The sequence below is a fragment of the Armigeres subalbatus genome, chromosome 3 (genome assembly GCF_024139115.2).
Source record: "Armigeres subalbatus isolate Guangzhou_Male chromosome 3, GZ_Asu_2, whole genome shotgun sequence".
NCBI classification, from domain to species: domain Eukaryota; kingdom Metazoa; phylum Arthropoda; class Insecta; order Diptera; family Culicidae; genus Armigeres; species Armigeres subalbatus.
The window spans coordinates 119,766,839-119,781,033 of NC_085141.1; the positions used below are offsets into that span (position 1 = coordinate 119,766,839).

The 14,195-nt window shown below is 35.5% G+C and overlaps 2 non-coding genes across 2 annotated transcripts; both read right to left on the bottom strand.

Moving 5' to 3' along the window:
• Positions 1–7,109: 7,109 nt before the first annotated feature.
• Positions 7,110–7,191, bottom strand: Trnas-gcu (transfer RNA serine (anticodon GCU)). Its single transcript has one exon. It is a non-coding gene; the product is annotated as a tRNA-Ser (tRNA).
• Positions 7,192–8,062: 871 nt separating this feature from the next.
• Trnas-gcu (transfer RNA serine (anticodon GCU)) lies at positions 8,063–8,144 on the bottom strand. Its single transcript has one exon. It is a non-coding gene; the product is annotated as a tRNA-Ser (tRNA).
• Positions 8,145–14,195: the final 6,051 nt, after the last annotated feature.

Genomic DNA, 14,195 nt, shown 5'->3' on the forward strand with positions numbered 1-14,195 from the left:
GTCTGTGGTAGAGCGTTCACCCATAAATCCCGCCTGGTACTGTCTCACGAACTCTTTCGCAATTGGTGTTTGTCGGCGGCATAAAATTTGGGAGAGTACCTTGTAGGCGGCGTTCAGCAATGCTATTGCGCCCTTTTTGTAGATGGGACACACGACACCTTCCATCCACTCCTGCGGCAGTACCTCATCCTCCCAAACCTTGGTAATCACCCAGTGCAGCGCTCTAGCCAGTGCTTCACCATCGTGTTTAAACAGCTCTCCTGGTAGTTGGTCAACTCCAGGGGCTTTGTTGTTTTTCAGCCGGCCGATCTCCTCCTGGATTTATAACTTGTTTGAAGAAATCCTAACGTGCAAATTTATGACAAATCTCGCTTAACTTTTCAAAAGGACCTAAGTAACATTTTTTTCATGAATTATTGAAAATTTGAGAACAGCAATCAATAGCTTTCATGTTGTTCTGTTGATTGTGCTATTCAAAATAATTCATGAAAAAAATGTTACTTAGATCCTTTTGAAAAGTTAAGCGAGAAATGCTCAGCTTCTGATTTTTAAGAATTTAACCGTAAATCGCACATTGGCAATTATGTTACTCAAATATCCAGGGAAAAAAGAGGAATAATAATATAATAAAATAGTCATGATTTGTTAGAAATTCAAGAATTTTGTAGAACAACGACTTCTATGGGAAACAGTGTTTGTATGTACTTAAAAGCTCGTAAATCACTTTAACATGGTCAAAACGTGAACAGAATGAATCGCAATGCTCACAAGACTTGTAGAGCACACCAAAAGATTCCGTATAGAGGTTGTTGCGATAGTTTTCGGCGTTTATATCTCTTGTTAGATTTTTTTCAAAATTTAAAATAGCCTTAAAACACTAAATTAACTTGCGCCATTGAATCCGAATCAGCTGAAAATTTGACAGAAGGCTTATCTTAGCATACGAATTGCGATTCCGCGCTGACCGGTTGAATTTTTGATACTTTTTGAAAACATGAAGAGGTCTAATGTGTATGGACAGCACCATGCGTCGACTTTCGGGTATCAGCATTTTTGCGTGTGAGACAACATTTTTACGTCAGAATAGTCCATTGACAGTCAATTTGATATATCAAAATATGATGAACAATGGCGTAACTAAGCAAAAATTCTAGGGAGGGGGCTAACTATTTTTTTTTTTTAATTTTCCTATTTTAAAATTTTTTTTGACATTATTTCCGTGAGTATTTTTATTTTACAGTCAAAAACACAGAAAAGCAACTACTTTCGCTTTGTTGGCTTATCAAGCAGCTCTTTCAACACATCTATATACGACTTGCATATTACAAATGATGTTTATCGACGGTCAGCCCTCATGACATACAAAATATAGGATTCTCGAAAATAACAAAGAAAAAAATCTGTTATGTATTGGAAATCCATCCTAAAAAACTCTAAGTTTACTCTCATTTAATGATTAGCTACTCAAGCCCAGCGTGTTTACTAGCAATTCAAAATTTTCAGAAAATAATGACAAAATCCCTAGAACGCTTTTTTAGACAAATCTGCAGAAAGAAAGTTAGACACAGAGAACAGACGTTGTAGCTGTTCTCGCTATGTTGTGATAACTGTTTACTGTTAATTTTGATATAACTTGGAATGTCGCCGTTTTCTGTTATATAGAGTCATACAATAGGTTGTATTTGCGAAGTCGAAGCAAAACTCTTCTCACAATTTCATAAACGAATGACTATAGATAGTGGAATAGATAGATATAGATAGTGAATAGATTCTACTATCTATACTAATGACTAATGACTTCGCGAATTTGACGAAGTATTCCATTGATAGACTAATTACTAACGAAGCAAATAGTTTTGAATATTCAACGACGTGTGAAATTGTAGCTGAACCCATCAAACGAATTGACATTCAATAATCAATTAAATTTGACTGAATTTTACTAGCAAGCACTATTTAAGTTTATTTCGACTTAACAGAACAGTAAGATCGATTTAACCCTTAAATGCGCAATGTTGTTTTAAAACAACAAACCGAAAATACGTTTAATGTTAATAATTTCAATGGTTATTTACGTTAAAAATATTTCTGACGATTTCTAAAAAAATCGCCTTGCGCCTTTAAGGGTTAATATTGCGTTTATTTGCATGCTCCAAATATGTGCATGAAAAAACATTTAAAATCACAACATATTTTTATCTGTGAACGACACTCTGGAAAAACTTTAAAATCCTCAAGGATTCACTTGCTTACTTGCTGATAAAATCCATTAAAAACCGATTTTAATGGATTTGTTAGATTTTTTTCATTAACCTAAACATTCTGTGTTTCTGTAAATCTTAAATATTTTTATAAAATTTTATATTGTCTCAATATTAAGACCATATAAGCCGTTAAGTATTTTACTTAAATTCTCTTCTCCCTCTCAAAATCTCGGAAGTTGTGTTTGTTCTGATAGATTGTTACTGTTATTTATTCAACCAGCATTGAATCAGCATTCATTGTTCCTACTCCAACTTCCTGGGGTTGAGAATCAAAGGAACGTAAAATCCTTCGTGTTTAGCATTATTATTTAGCATTAGCATTTAGTTCGAAATTAAATACTATATAAAATTCTATGTACTATACTTATGCAAAGTAGCTACAGCCCGCATCCCGCCCCCCTAGCCCCCCTGTAGTTACGCCAATGATGATGAACATTTCATATTGTAATGCACGGGTTCTAGGGGAACTGCTCCGTTTTCCATCTCACTGAACATATATTCCTCATCGCGATAATAGGAAATACGGCACCAATTTCGTTGCTTTTTTTGTTTTTTTAAACTGATTTTATTTGCTAATTATCTAATACATGCATTCATCTCTTAGACTAGGTGTTCCGTGTTTTCTTAACACTACCATCCTTATTTGCTATGTTACGTTTTTAGTTATTTTTAATACATTTCAATTTCCTCTGGCAGTTAGGATATTTCCTCTGGTTGAATTGAACCAAGTAGGAATTACAATGTTTTGTGTGTGTGTGTGAGTCATCCTCTATCCCTCACCCAACAAGGGGCGTTGATTAAGTAGTACTACGAATAATTTGATCAGATCTCATGCTCCGTAATGGTGCCCTTTTTGTTACGACAACTAGTACGACAAAAAGGAATCACATCTGCAGGAAGAAATGTTTTTTTTCAGGATGTGGAGGGAAAGGGATGTACTAGTTGTTCATAACAGGTACAGCAAAACTTCATAAGGACGCCCTTATTCATACTAACTACTCAGGGAGTAGATAGAGAATAGCCACCATTGCAGACTAAAGCGTGAACCGGATACCTGGGACTCCCACAATATCCGCGGCAATAGCAGCAAACGATGCCCTGTACGTATTTAGTTCATTTTTTTGTATAGATTGATGAAGCAATGAAGGAAAGAAAAGTAAAGAACTGGAACGTGCTCACCAATTTAGTTTGTCCAAAAAAGCTCCAATTTTGAATAGCAAACACCAAGGATATCCGAAGAGACCACATAATTTCCTAAAGTTTGCATTTGTTATTCTCCTTTGCTTCCAATGAAATCGTGGTAACCACGTGGCGGCTACGAAATTTTCATGTGGGGTTATCAGCTTCCGATAGCTGTTATTGTCCTGGCTGCTATAGTCAAGTTGATTCAGCTCAGTACCAGCTCACAATTTTGATTTAACACCTTGAAATGAGCAGATATTAGGAAACGTTCAGATTATGGAAAATTGAGTTCTTGAATCGGGTCTCAAAGCATGGGTGCGATTTGTGGAAGCACTAAATAAATTCATCATCCTTGCAGAAATCAGCGGCTGTCTCTTGACGTTTAAAATTCGAAACACGCACATAATTTTCTTCTCACTAATGTTTGCTGGACAATTGTTCGGTAGTCATTACACCATGACCGCGACGTCGGATGGTAACACTATCATACATATTGGCACGGGATTAAATCGCGGAACATATCGGACAGCTGGTACCGTGGCACTATCGAGGAATGTAGATCAATTCTCAAACGGATAAGTTGGAGGCCATGTGATGATGTATTTGAATTAAATTCTACAGAAATATTTTGTAATATACAGAAACAGACGAAAATTTGTGACAGCGAAATTATGTTTCAACCATTCACACGCGTTGTCTACTTCGATCTCAAGTAGGAATTACAATGTTTTCAACTTAAACTAAACTTAACCTAATTTATACTAAGGGTACAAGGAGCTAATCATTGCAATAGAAGATTGTAATGATTTTTGTCTAAAATTGGAAATTATTTTGTTGGACATTTGTTACAATGTCTCAATATTAGAAATTCTATAAAGTTCATTAGTACTATACCACGGAGGCAACTTCAGAATCAGCAAGCCAGTGATTGAATTTGTTTAATTTGAAAAAAATACAAACTGTTTGATATTTCAATGGCTATTGTCTCAGTTTGCGAAAAATTAGTATGGAACTGATATGCGAGTAGGCGCAGTACAGGATCAGTCTAAGAATGAGCCTTTGAGCGGTCCTATATGTAGTCCAATAGTTTAATTTGCCTTTCTCGTACAATAAAGTTGTACCAAAAGGTTATCATATGACTCCAAAGTGGAACTTTTTATATAATGCTCGGAGACTTTTGATGTTATCCTATACCAATCGACTCAGCTCGTTGAACTGAACAAATCTCACTTAACTTTTCAAAAGGACCTAAGTAACATTTTTTTCATGAATTAATTTGAATAGCGCAATCAACAGAAAAACATGTAAGCTTTCGATTGCAGTACTTAAAATAATTCATGAAAAAAATGTTACTTAGGTCCTTTTGAAAAGTTAAGCGAGAAATGTCTGTCTGTCCGTGTGTATGTGTGCGTGTGCACATGAAAAACCGAAAAACATTAGCCAACATTTCTTATAGTAATCCTTAACCGATTTTCTCGCAACAAGTTGCATTCGCAGTACATTTACATCATTTGTTTTTCATTTCATTTAGAATTATATATCATAATACAAAATGAACGGCCGAATGTATTTGACCTTTTCAAATAATTTTCCGTGAAAAAGGCCAAATATATTCGGCCAAAACGTCGGGTAGTTTCAAAATCTAGCCGATTTGATTATCCTCAGACTGAGAAGGCCACACCTGTTACGTATTTGATCAAAATTTTTCATTTATGTCATTTTCGAATAACATGCTTACATACATGATTTTGAATCGATCTCGATACTATTGTGTTTGTGATAGCAGACGAGAAAATTCTTTAAATCGAAACATCTTTTCGGCTCAGTTAGTGGAAAAAAATCAGAGCTATTTTTCCAAATGATCATACCTATGTCGACCGATTACAAAATTTTGAACACACGTGAATAACATATATCTAGGAACTTTTTTCAAATAGGCGTAACTGTATTTGACCTTGAAATTTGAAACGGCTAATACTCTTCCAATTCAGCATATTTGGAACAACTGACGTTACTACTAGATAGATAGGAATCTGTTCTTTCTGTTGGACACAAAAGTTCACTGAAATAGTTTGAATTAAGAGCACAATCGCCGTTTCAAAAATCAAGGTCAGAATCAATTACGCCCATTTGAAAAAAGTTCCTAGATATGTTTCAAACGTGTTTTTGAAGCCAGGTGAGATGGTGTTGGAAAGAAGAGTTGAAAAGAAATTGAGTAAATCTTCTCTCATACTTTCCGATCAATTACATTTTAATTAAAACCTTCTCATTCGTTGGATATTTTTCGTAGCGTATAATTCTTGAAATGATAGTCGATAGTCGTCAATTCCTGGCTTATTCTGAAGAATGAAAGTATTTTTGTTACGGAGCAGCAGGCATTGTCAACTATCCCATCATTTGATCTTCTGAGCAAAGATACTATTAATGATGGGCTATTGATCTCACTTATCTATCCGTTCAGTAAATAAAGTGCATTGTTCATCATGGAGAAATATCTATTTAGGTAGAATTTTTGTTGTAGCAACACTTTTGCAACGTGAACAAAAACCGATCTACGATGGCTATCAAGATCATAATAATTTGCTCAAATGATAATATCTGTTTCGACCGCTCTTTGATTATGGATAATATCTTTGCACAAGCATCCTGTGCTCAGATCATGTTTCAATGCCTGCGGAACAGTGAATGACAACATCATTTCACCACCAGAAAATCCACATTTAACTTGTTTAAATTTGCGAAAAAATACACATTTATACTATTAAAACGGCTCGGGACAATAACATCTAAGTATAATGACGATTCATGCTTTGTATATGGTGATTCAACATCATAATGATGTGAACTTGACAGGTTTCTCAAGTACAACGACAAAACGGGCACTACGAAAAGCTTTTCATATTATTATAATGCTCATGAATATGCCACATGTAATGTATTTTCTGAAATCCTTTGCAGGCCGCAGGAAAAGGCTCAGAGGGCCGCACTTTGGGGATCACTGCTCTAGTTGATCACTATTCAATTTCGTCGCTTCTTTTTGCTAACATGATGAGATGATGTCCAAGAGCGGTAACCCTGTTTTATTATAGTTTATGATTGATTCTGTGACTAGACAAGTAGGGGGAATGACGGCTTTGGCAGGTTTTGTTCTATTATTGTCAGGGGGGTTTTTTATGACTGATTATGCTCAAATTCGGCCTAAACATTCTTATCATATCAAAGAATATTGTGGCACAATTTCATAAATTCGGACAACAAAAACCCCCCTGCCAATAATAGAACAAAACCTGCCAAATCCGTCTTTTTCCCTATATTTTTTATCACCTTTCTCAACGAAATGCTCACTGGCATCATTCAACGATTGAAAAGCATTCAATTAGGGGAACAGACGGCTTTGGCAGGTTTTGTTCTATTATTGGCAGGGGGTTTTTGTCGACCGAATTTTATGAAATTTGGCCACAATATTCTTTGATACGCAAAGAATGTTTAGGCCAAATTTGAGCATAATCAGTCATAAAAAACCCCCCTGCCAATAATAGAACAAAACCTGCCAAAGCCGTCATTACCCCTATATGAAAATAATGTAAATGGATAGTTTGCCTATGTAGAGAAAGCCTCTACTGTTTTATTTCCTCAATTATCTTCCGCAGCAAAAAAACAATTCGACGAGGATGGGATTCGAACCCACGCGTGCAGAGCACATTGGATTAGCAGTCCAACGCCTTAACCTCTCGGCCACCTCGTCATATGTTCGTTGCCGTGCACAAAGCCGATTCAGTTCTTTCGTTGTCAATTTTGAATGAAAAGCTAAAGGTTATTGAATGAACGTAATCCCATTGAATAACCTAACGATGTAGTAGTGTGTCGAAACGCGACGAATGACGTCTTCGTTGCCGAACGGTACATAAGAGAGAATGAAAGCAACAGCTTTGGTGTGGTTGAATAATACTGAACAACGCAACGATTTATATGTACCTCTAAGGACAGGGCCATTGGTGTGAACCATCTTTATCGGCGCATGCGGCAGATGAATGAAAACAAAATAATAATAATAATAGCAGCAGCACAACGGGTATCAAGGTTAACCATCATCAACGGACAGATGCATGAGCGCACGCAGTGAAAGGGGGAACATGCAATGCAAATGAAAGAAAATAGAAAACAGGTGAACAAAATTTAATAACAGCTAGATGGGGAATGAGTTTCTATATTTATGGCGCAAAGGAGTCTATAAACTCATCATTCACCGACTGACACAGATGTTTTTATTCTGCCATAAATGATGTGCTGATGGTTACGTACACTGCATCACACCATTGAAAAGATTGAACGAATCTCATCATAAGTAGCTAGCTTGATCCGATTGTAGAGCAGTCAAAGAACTAGTTACGGATATACATATATTATTATCTTGTCAAGCAATGCTTGTATTAAAAAGCAAGAATATTTCAAATTCAACCATTTATTAGTTGCTAATTTATTTTTATTATCAATAACGATAATCAATAACGATAATCTTCAATGAAAATTGATTGGTCGTAGTAGTATTGATTGATTTTGATGATTGCTATTTTTCATTTTTGTTATGGATAATATGCATAACAAAAAGTATTGCCCGACGAGGATGGGATTCGAACCCACGCGTGCAGAGCACATTGGATTAGCAGTCCAACGCCTTAACCTCTCGGCCACCTCGTCAGAAGGTTGATAAATGGGCTCTAAAACGTGTTCAAGAACGGAAACCCCTGACGAAGGTCTTAATTGTGGAGAATTTTGAATTTTGATATGATTGTTGGCATGACAATTTTTGATGTTTTCATTTCCTTGTATCGCGAATTTTAAGAATATTCTGGGTTTCACTGGAAGCGAAGTATAGACAGGACAAATAAGAATGATGTAATAGCTGGTACATTTGTTCAGAAGCTGAAAATATATGAGATTTCGGCACATGCTCAAAAATCTCGAAGGCGACTCACACTGTCTCCTACAATTTGCATATCATCAGTCCCATCATGAGGGGAAATAGTTGTTTAAAATAAAAACATTTTTCTATATACAACAGCTGCAATATTTTCTAAACATAATATTCTATAACAGAATTTTGTACATACCTATCTTAATTTTTGGATAGGGGGACTGGGCAAACAATCACAATGGCTGATAAATTTCAACGCAACAAATGGGTTTTAATTTATTTGTTTTGGCATAACCGGTGATGAACAATGAACGCGAATGTGGGAAAGATGAATACAGCAGCCAACCCATCCTTGCTGGCAATAGATGTTTCCGATAATCAATAATCATTCTCTTAAGACAATAATTAAGGAGCCGTACACTAGATAATAACCTGAGAAGGGCTACAGGTGGAAGGCAAGATTCCCATATAACCATATAAGCATTTGAATAAGCCGTACGTGTGGATATAACGCTATCACAGAGGTTACAAGATTTATACTGGCTCTCGACCTCGAGTCGAATACTGGAAGACAAGTCGAATATTTCATTATGAAGTTATATTTTCTGCAGATTTGAACCTCGAATGAATCACGAGAATCAAATATTTTTAAATTGTTTTGGTCTATGAACGCATCATTTCATTGAAAATTACAAGCCATTTTGCTTGCGTTGAATAAAGGAAGCATGCAAACAAATGGAGAAAATAAACGGCCTACTTTTCCATACCAATGACATACACTCGTCCCAACCAGCGGATGGCAGATTTTAATACAATTCTGCATAAGAACCTTACAGAATATAATAATTTGGCATATACAATTTCGGAAGATTTTAATACAATATTTGTATAAAAAGCTTACAGAATTGTATATGCCAAGATTTGTTTTTTTGGGTGTAGTACAACGTACAATCATCTTTTTACAACTATGTAGTTGCACAAGCTACTATTATTGAGCGTGGATTCTAATGAATCGCCTACTTTGAGCGTGCTTACAGTGGCACACAAGTTAACTTTCTGAAATCAGTATGGCGAAATACATCTAAAGTTCGATTTCTCAAAATTAAGCACCTTCATCGAACGAATATTTGGTAAGCGTAGAAGCGGACACCTTTCTACATAAATTACTAAATGATCAATAACATCCTTGCCGGTACAAAATATTTTTTCATGAAAAGTTCCTAATTTTGAAAAAAAAACCAACCCACGTTAGATACTGGCTATTTGCGCATATAGGGTAGAATACGGCATTGGCAGGGTGCGACAGTTGTTGGCACCCTCAACAATATTTGCGTTTTCCAGCAAACATACACTATTTATGAACATAATTTTGATTCAATCACACAATTTCAAGTCTAAGCTTTCATTTAAATAAATTGTTTGTGTAGAAGTAACAAGATTTGATGTGTTAATCACCGAAACAAATTTGCACCTACGAAATCCTTGCCATTATTGCATTGCCAAAGAAAGCAGCGCACGAAAAGCAAACTGTTACTTACTTTTTGGATCGCCTGTTTCTCCTCTTTATTGCGTATGACACGACAAATTAGGTACGTAAACTACTTTTTACACTTTATCACCACTTGATTATCACCACAAAGAGCAAATTTATGCAATATTTGCTCTATATTTCACTAAATAAAATCGGCACTGTTCGTTTTCTTTGGCAGCAGCACACTTCGGAATAGAGCGGGAGAATGTGTTTGTGAGCATATCAAACACACGCTAAAAAGATACCACGCACAATTCTTTGTGATTTGATTTTAGGAAAAATACGAACAAAAAATCCGGCAATGCCATTTATTTAAAAAAAAGTGTTAAAATACAAATGCTTCTATTCAGATTTTTAAGCTGATCATCAATCAAAAGTAATAGCAACACCGTAGTATTTTTACCCTTATGTGGCTGACAGGACCGTTTTCCTTTTGCAACTTCAATACTTTCCAAGCTCATCAAAAAAAAACATAACCATCCCCGTTCCTACATAGCGCATTTCAACCATAAATAATTGCCTACTTTTAGGGTATTATTTTTTATTCAACTGTGAAACGTAGTGTAAGAATGGGGTGGCGGGTGGCTCCAGCGGCTGGATAGGACAGTGCTGCCCATTATTCAACATATGAAGACTCACGAGGTGGAATATATTGTTAATTTACTATACTACCAGAACCGACGAGCTTCGTTTGTCTTGTCTTGTCTTGTCTTAGCACATGCACAGCCAGTATTGAAAAGCATCCTGGAAATGTCGGTTGTGTCCCCGAGCATTTTCTTGTCTGCATTAATATTTGCAGCATATCATAGATACGACACAAGTATTAAAACGGCCAGGCCCACCGTGCAGGCTTGAATTTGGGAGAAAATCCAGAACTCCCCGGCAATCAGATTATTTAGTAATAAATAACATGATCAACGAAGAGTTTTGAATCTACGAAAGGAAGAAACGGGGACAGCCGTACCAACCGTTTCACATTCAGGGGGAAAGATGATTGACGTATCGTTGGGAGTGACTTTGCTAAGAAGATTAATGTACACTCCTTGGGTCCTCGACGTCTTGGGATGGGACACAGTTTTAGTCTGGTGTTCTGGCTTATACACTGATGGGCAAAAGTATTCGCATAAATTCAGACAGATGACTATGAAAACATGACAAATACTTAATGTACATCAGTGTACATATAGGCCTAGGTTTAAGCGCCATTACTCGCTCTCTGGAACGAGAAAAGAAAAAGAAACAAAAACGATGAAAACAAGCATCAACTCATAATCGATTAAATTATATCATATTTTTACTTACAACATCTCTATATTTTCCGTGCTTGGAATCGTTTTTTAATTACTCCCGTCAAAACACAATTTATTGAAATTGCTTACCACAAATTTTCGCGAAAAGTGAATGGGGAGTGAAAATGAAGAAACAAAAGAAAAAATCACCAAGAAAGCCGATTTTCGTTTATCTCCGGTCTCCGTTTAAAAACTTCTCGTAAATTGAAAAAAAAAAAAAATCAAGGGAGATTTTAATAAGCCACAAAACTCAATAACAAATACAGATAATGTATATATAATGTGTTATGATATGAATTTCGTGATAAGATGAATTTTCGATTAAAGCAGAAATTTGTACTTCATTTGTACGGGACTCCCCCTTCCAGAAGAGTAGGGGTCTAATACCATCATAAGAATCTTCATCGTTTCCAAAAACCTCTACATACAAATGTTCATGCCGTTTCCTAGTTTATAAGGGCAGACAGACAAAAATTCATTCTTATGTGTATAGATTTGGTTTTACGTAGTTATGTCGAGCGGTCGTGTCTTGTACACAACCACCATGATTTTTTTTGATGAAACAAACATATCATGTAAGGACCGCAAAGAGCAAGTTGTTTATTTGAAACTGGTTGATAGACTTTTGGCATTACAAAACTCTAAGACTCTAAGGCATTACAAAAGACAAAAAATGTAAATCTTGACAGCGAACAAAAAGCATATAAGTTCCCTTCTCTAAAATGGCCAACATTATTCAAATAGGTTGAAAATGGTAAAAGTTATGAAACGGTCAATATCTGGGTACACGAGTACCCTATCTGCCATTCACGTCTGTTTTTTGTTGGCCGCATAAGGGTTAAATTTGTTTCACAATGTGTTTAAATGCTTTTGCCTATATGTCTACATGACATAAAATTGATGCCGAGGCTAAAAATTAATGTTTGGCTTTAAACCAGTTTTGATAAACAATTAAGTTTGTTCCAAAATTGAGTGAAGCGAGATGAGCGTGCGGCGGATTAATATGAATGAATTTTACTACTCGAGGATATAAACAATCAGCATTTGGCACCAATACATTACCAGTTTCCTACTTCCATGTCTAGTTGCTAAAGGGAGCAAATTCATTGCTGATAATAGAAATTGCTATGCCAACAGAAGAAACGTTAACCTGTTACTTTATAATCAATTTACTCAGTTTGTGGTAGAAGCTGTTATATTTAGTGAACACCAACCATCAAAGAAAGAGCATACAAATGTATACCAGTTAAACTGGACCTGTGTTTTAGTGTAATTATTCATTATTTTTATCATTCAATTTGGCGAATGTCTTAGACTGCCAAGAATAGGTATTTTCCCTACCTAACGATAGCGCCTGGATGCTGGCAGCGGCGGGTTGAAAATCAGCCCCTGCCAATAATTCATTGGTTGCAAAAGTATCTTATTTTCGAGTATCCGAAGGTATTTCCGAAGATAAATTGAAAACAAAAACGGAATTGCGGAAATAATTTGGAAATTCAAAGACTGGAATTATAAGAATATTTCAAAAATCATTTCGAAAAACTTTACGCATTCTTTTCGGAATATGAATATGAAAAGATTGGAAAAATTTCTAGGAATTCCTTCACTTATTCATCCGGATTTTTTTTTCAGCAACTCTTCTTTAGACCTTCGGAGATTCGTTTTGAAATTTCTTCGAAATTCCCTTTGAGTATTCTTCCGGGAATCCCTTAAGAAAATTCTTTCAGAAATTCTTCCTTCGTTCCTTTTGGGAATTTCTTGGTGAAATCTTTAAAAATTTCATTCGAAAATTCTTCAGGAAATCCTTTAAAAGTTTCCTTTAGAAACTCCTCCGAAAATTCCTTTAGGATTTCCTATTTCATTCTTCAATTTTTTTTTCGTAAAAATTCTTTCAACAAAATTGCCGGAATAATTCCTGCAGGAATTTTGAAATGAATATTACATTGATTTACTAAAGAAATTTTGGAGAAATTTACAAAGGCTGTTTGAGAGGTTTTTTTGTAAGAATATTCAAATGGGCTCCTGGGGAACTTTCATAATTTATTCCTGAAGGAGTTTTCAAAAGAATATCTGAACGATTTCCTGAAGAAATTTTATAAGAAATTCTTGGAGGAATTTCTAAAACACAACCTGGATAGGTTTTCGAAAAGAATTTTTCAACGAACTTCTGAAGAAATTGTTGAATGAAGGTCCTAAGTAACATTTTTTTAATGAATTGATTTGAGTACTGCAATCAAAAACTTTCATATCGATCTGCTGAATGCAATATTCAAATTCATTTATGGAAAAAAATATTACTTCAGACCCAAAAAAATCGGGATTGCAGTCGAGCTATCATCATACTTATTCGGATATTCTCAAGAATTCCTTATGAAGTTACTTCAGGAGTTTCTTCGGGAATTTGTCCACTATTCATCCAGATGATATTTCATGAATTTATCCAAAAGTTCGTTCAGAAAGTCCTCCACACATTTTTTTTCGTAAAAAAAACAACCCCACGAAATAAATTGGTTAGTCATCCAGAAGTACTTTCAAGCATACGTTCAAAAGTTCTTCCAGGGATTCCATCGTAGATTTAAGTAATACATCGAAAATTCCTCCAGTGGTTCATTACAAAATTCCTGAAGGAATTTCCTCAAGAATCTTCCACAAATAAATCTAGAATTACCTCCGGAAATTCCTTTAGGAATACTTTCGAAAATTTCTTTCTCTCCCGTAATTCCTCCGCAATTCCTTTCACACGAATTTCTTAAGGAATTTCCGAAGGAATTCCTTCGGAGTTCCCTGCAGTGATTTTTTCGGCAAAGTATCTGGAAATTACTTAGAGGATAGATCCAGAAATTCATTTGGAAATGCATCAATATATTCCTTCAACAATTCTTATTGGGAAACCTTTAAAAAAATCCTTGATGAATTGTTTAAAGAATTTCTTGGTCGGAATTTCTACGGTAAATTCTTTGGAAATACCTACGAAAATTGTATCAGGGAAACATACCCAAATTTCTTTCTTTCTC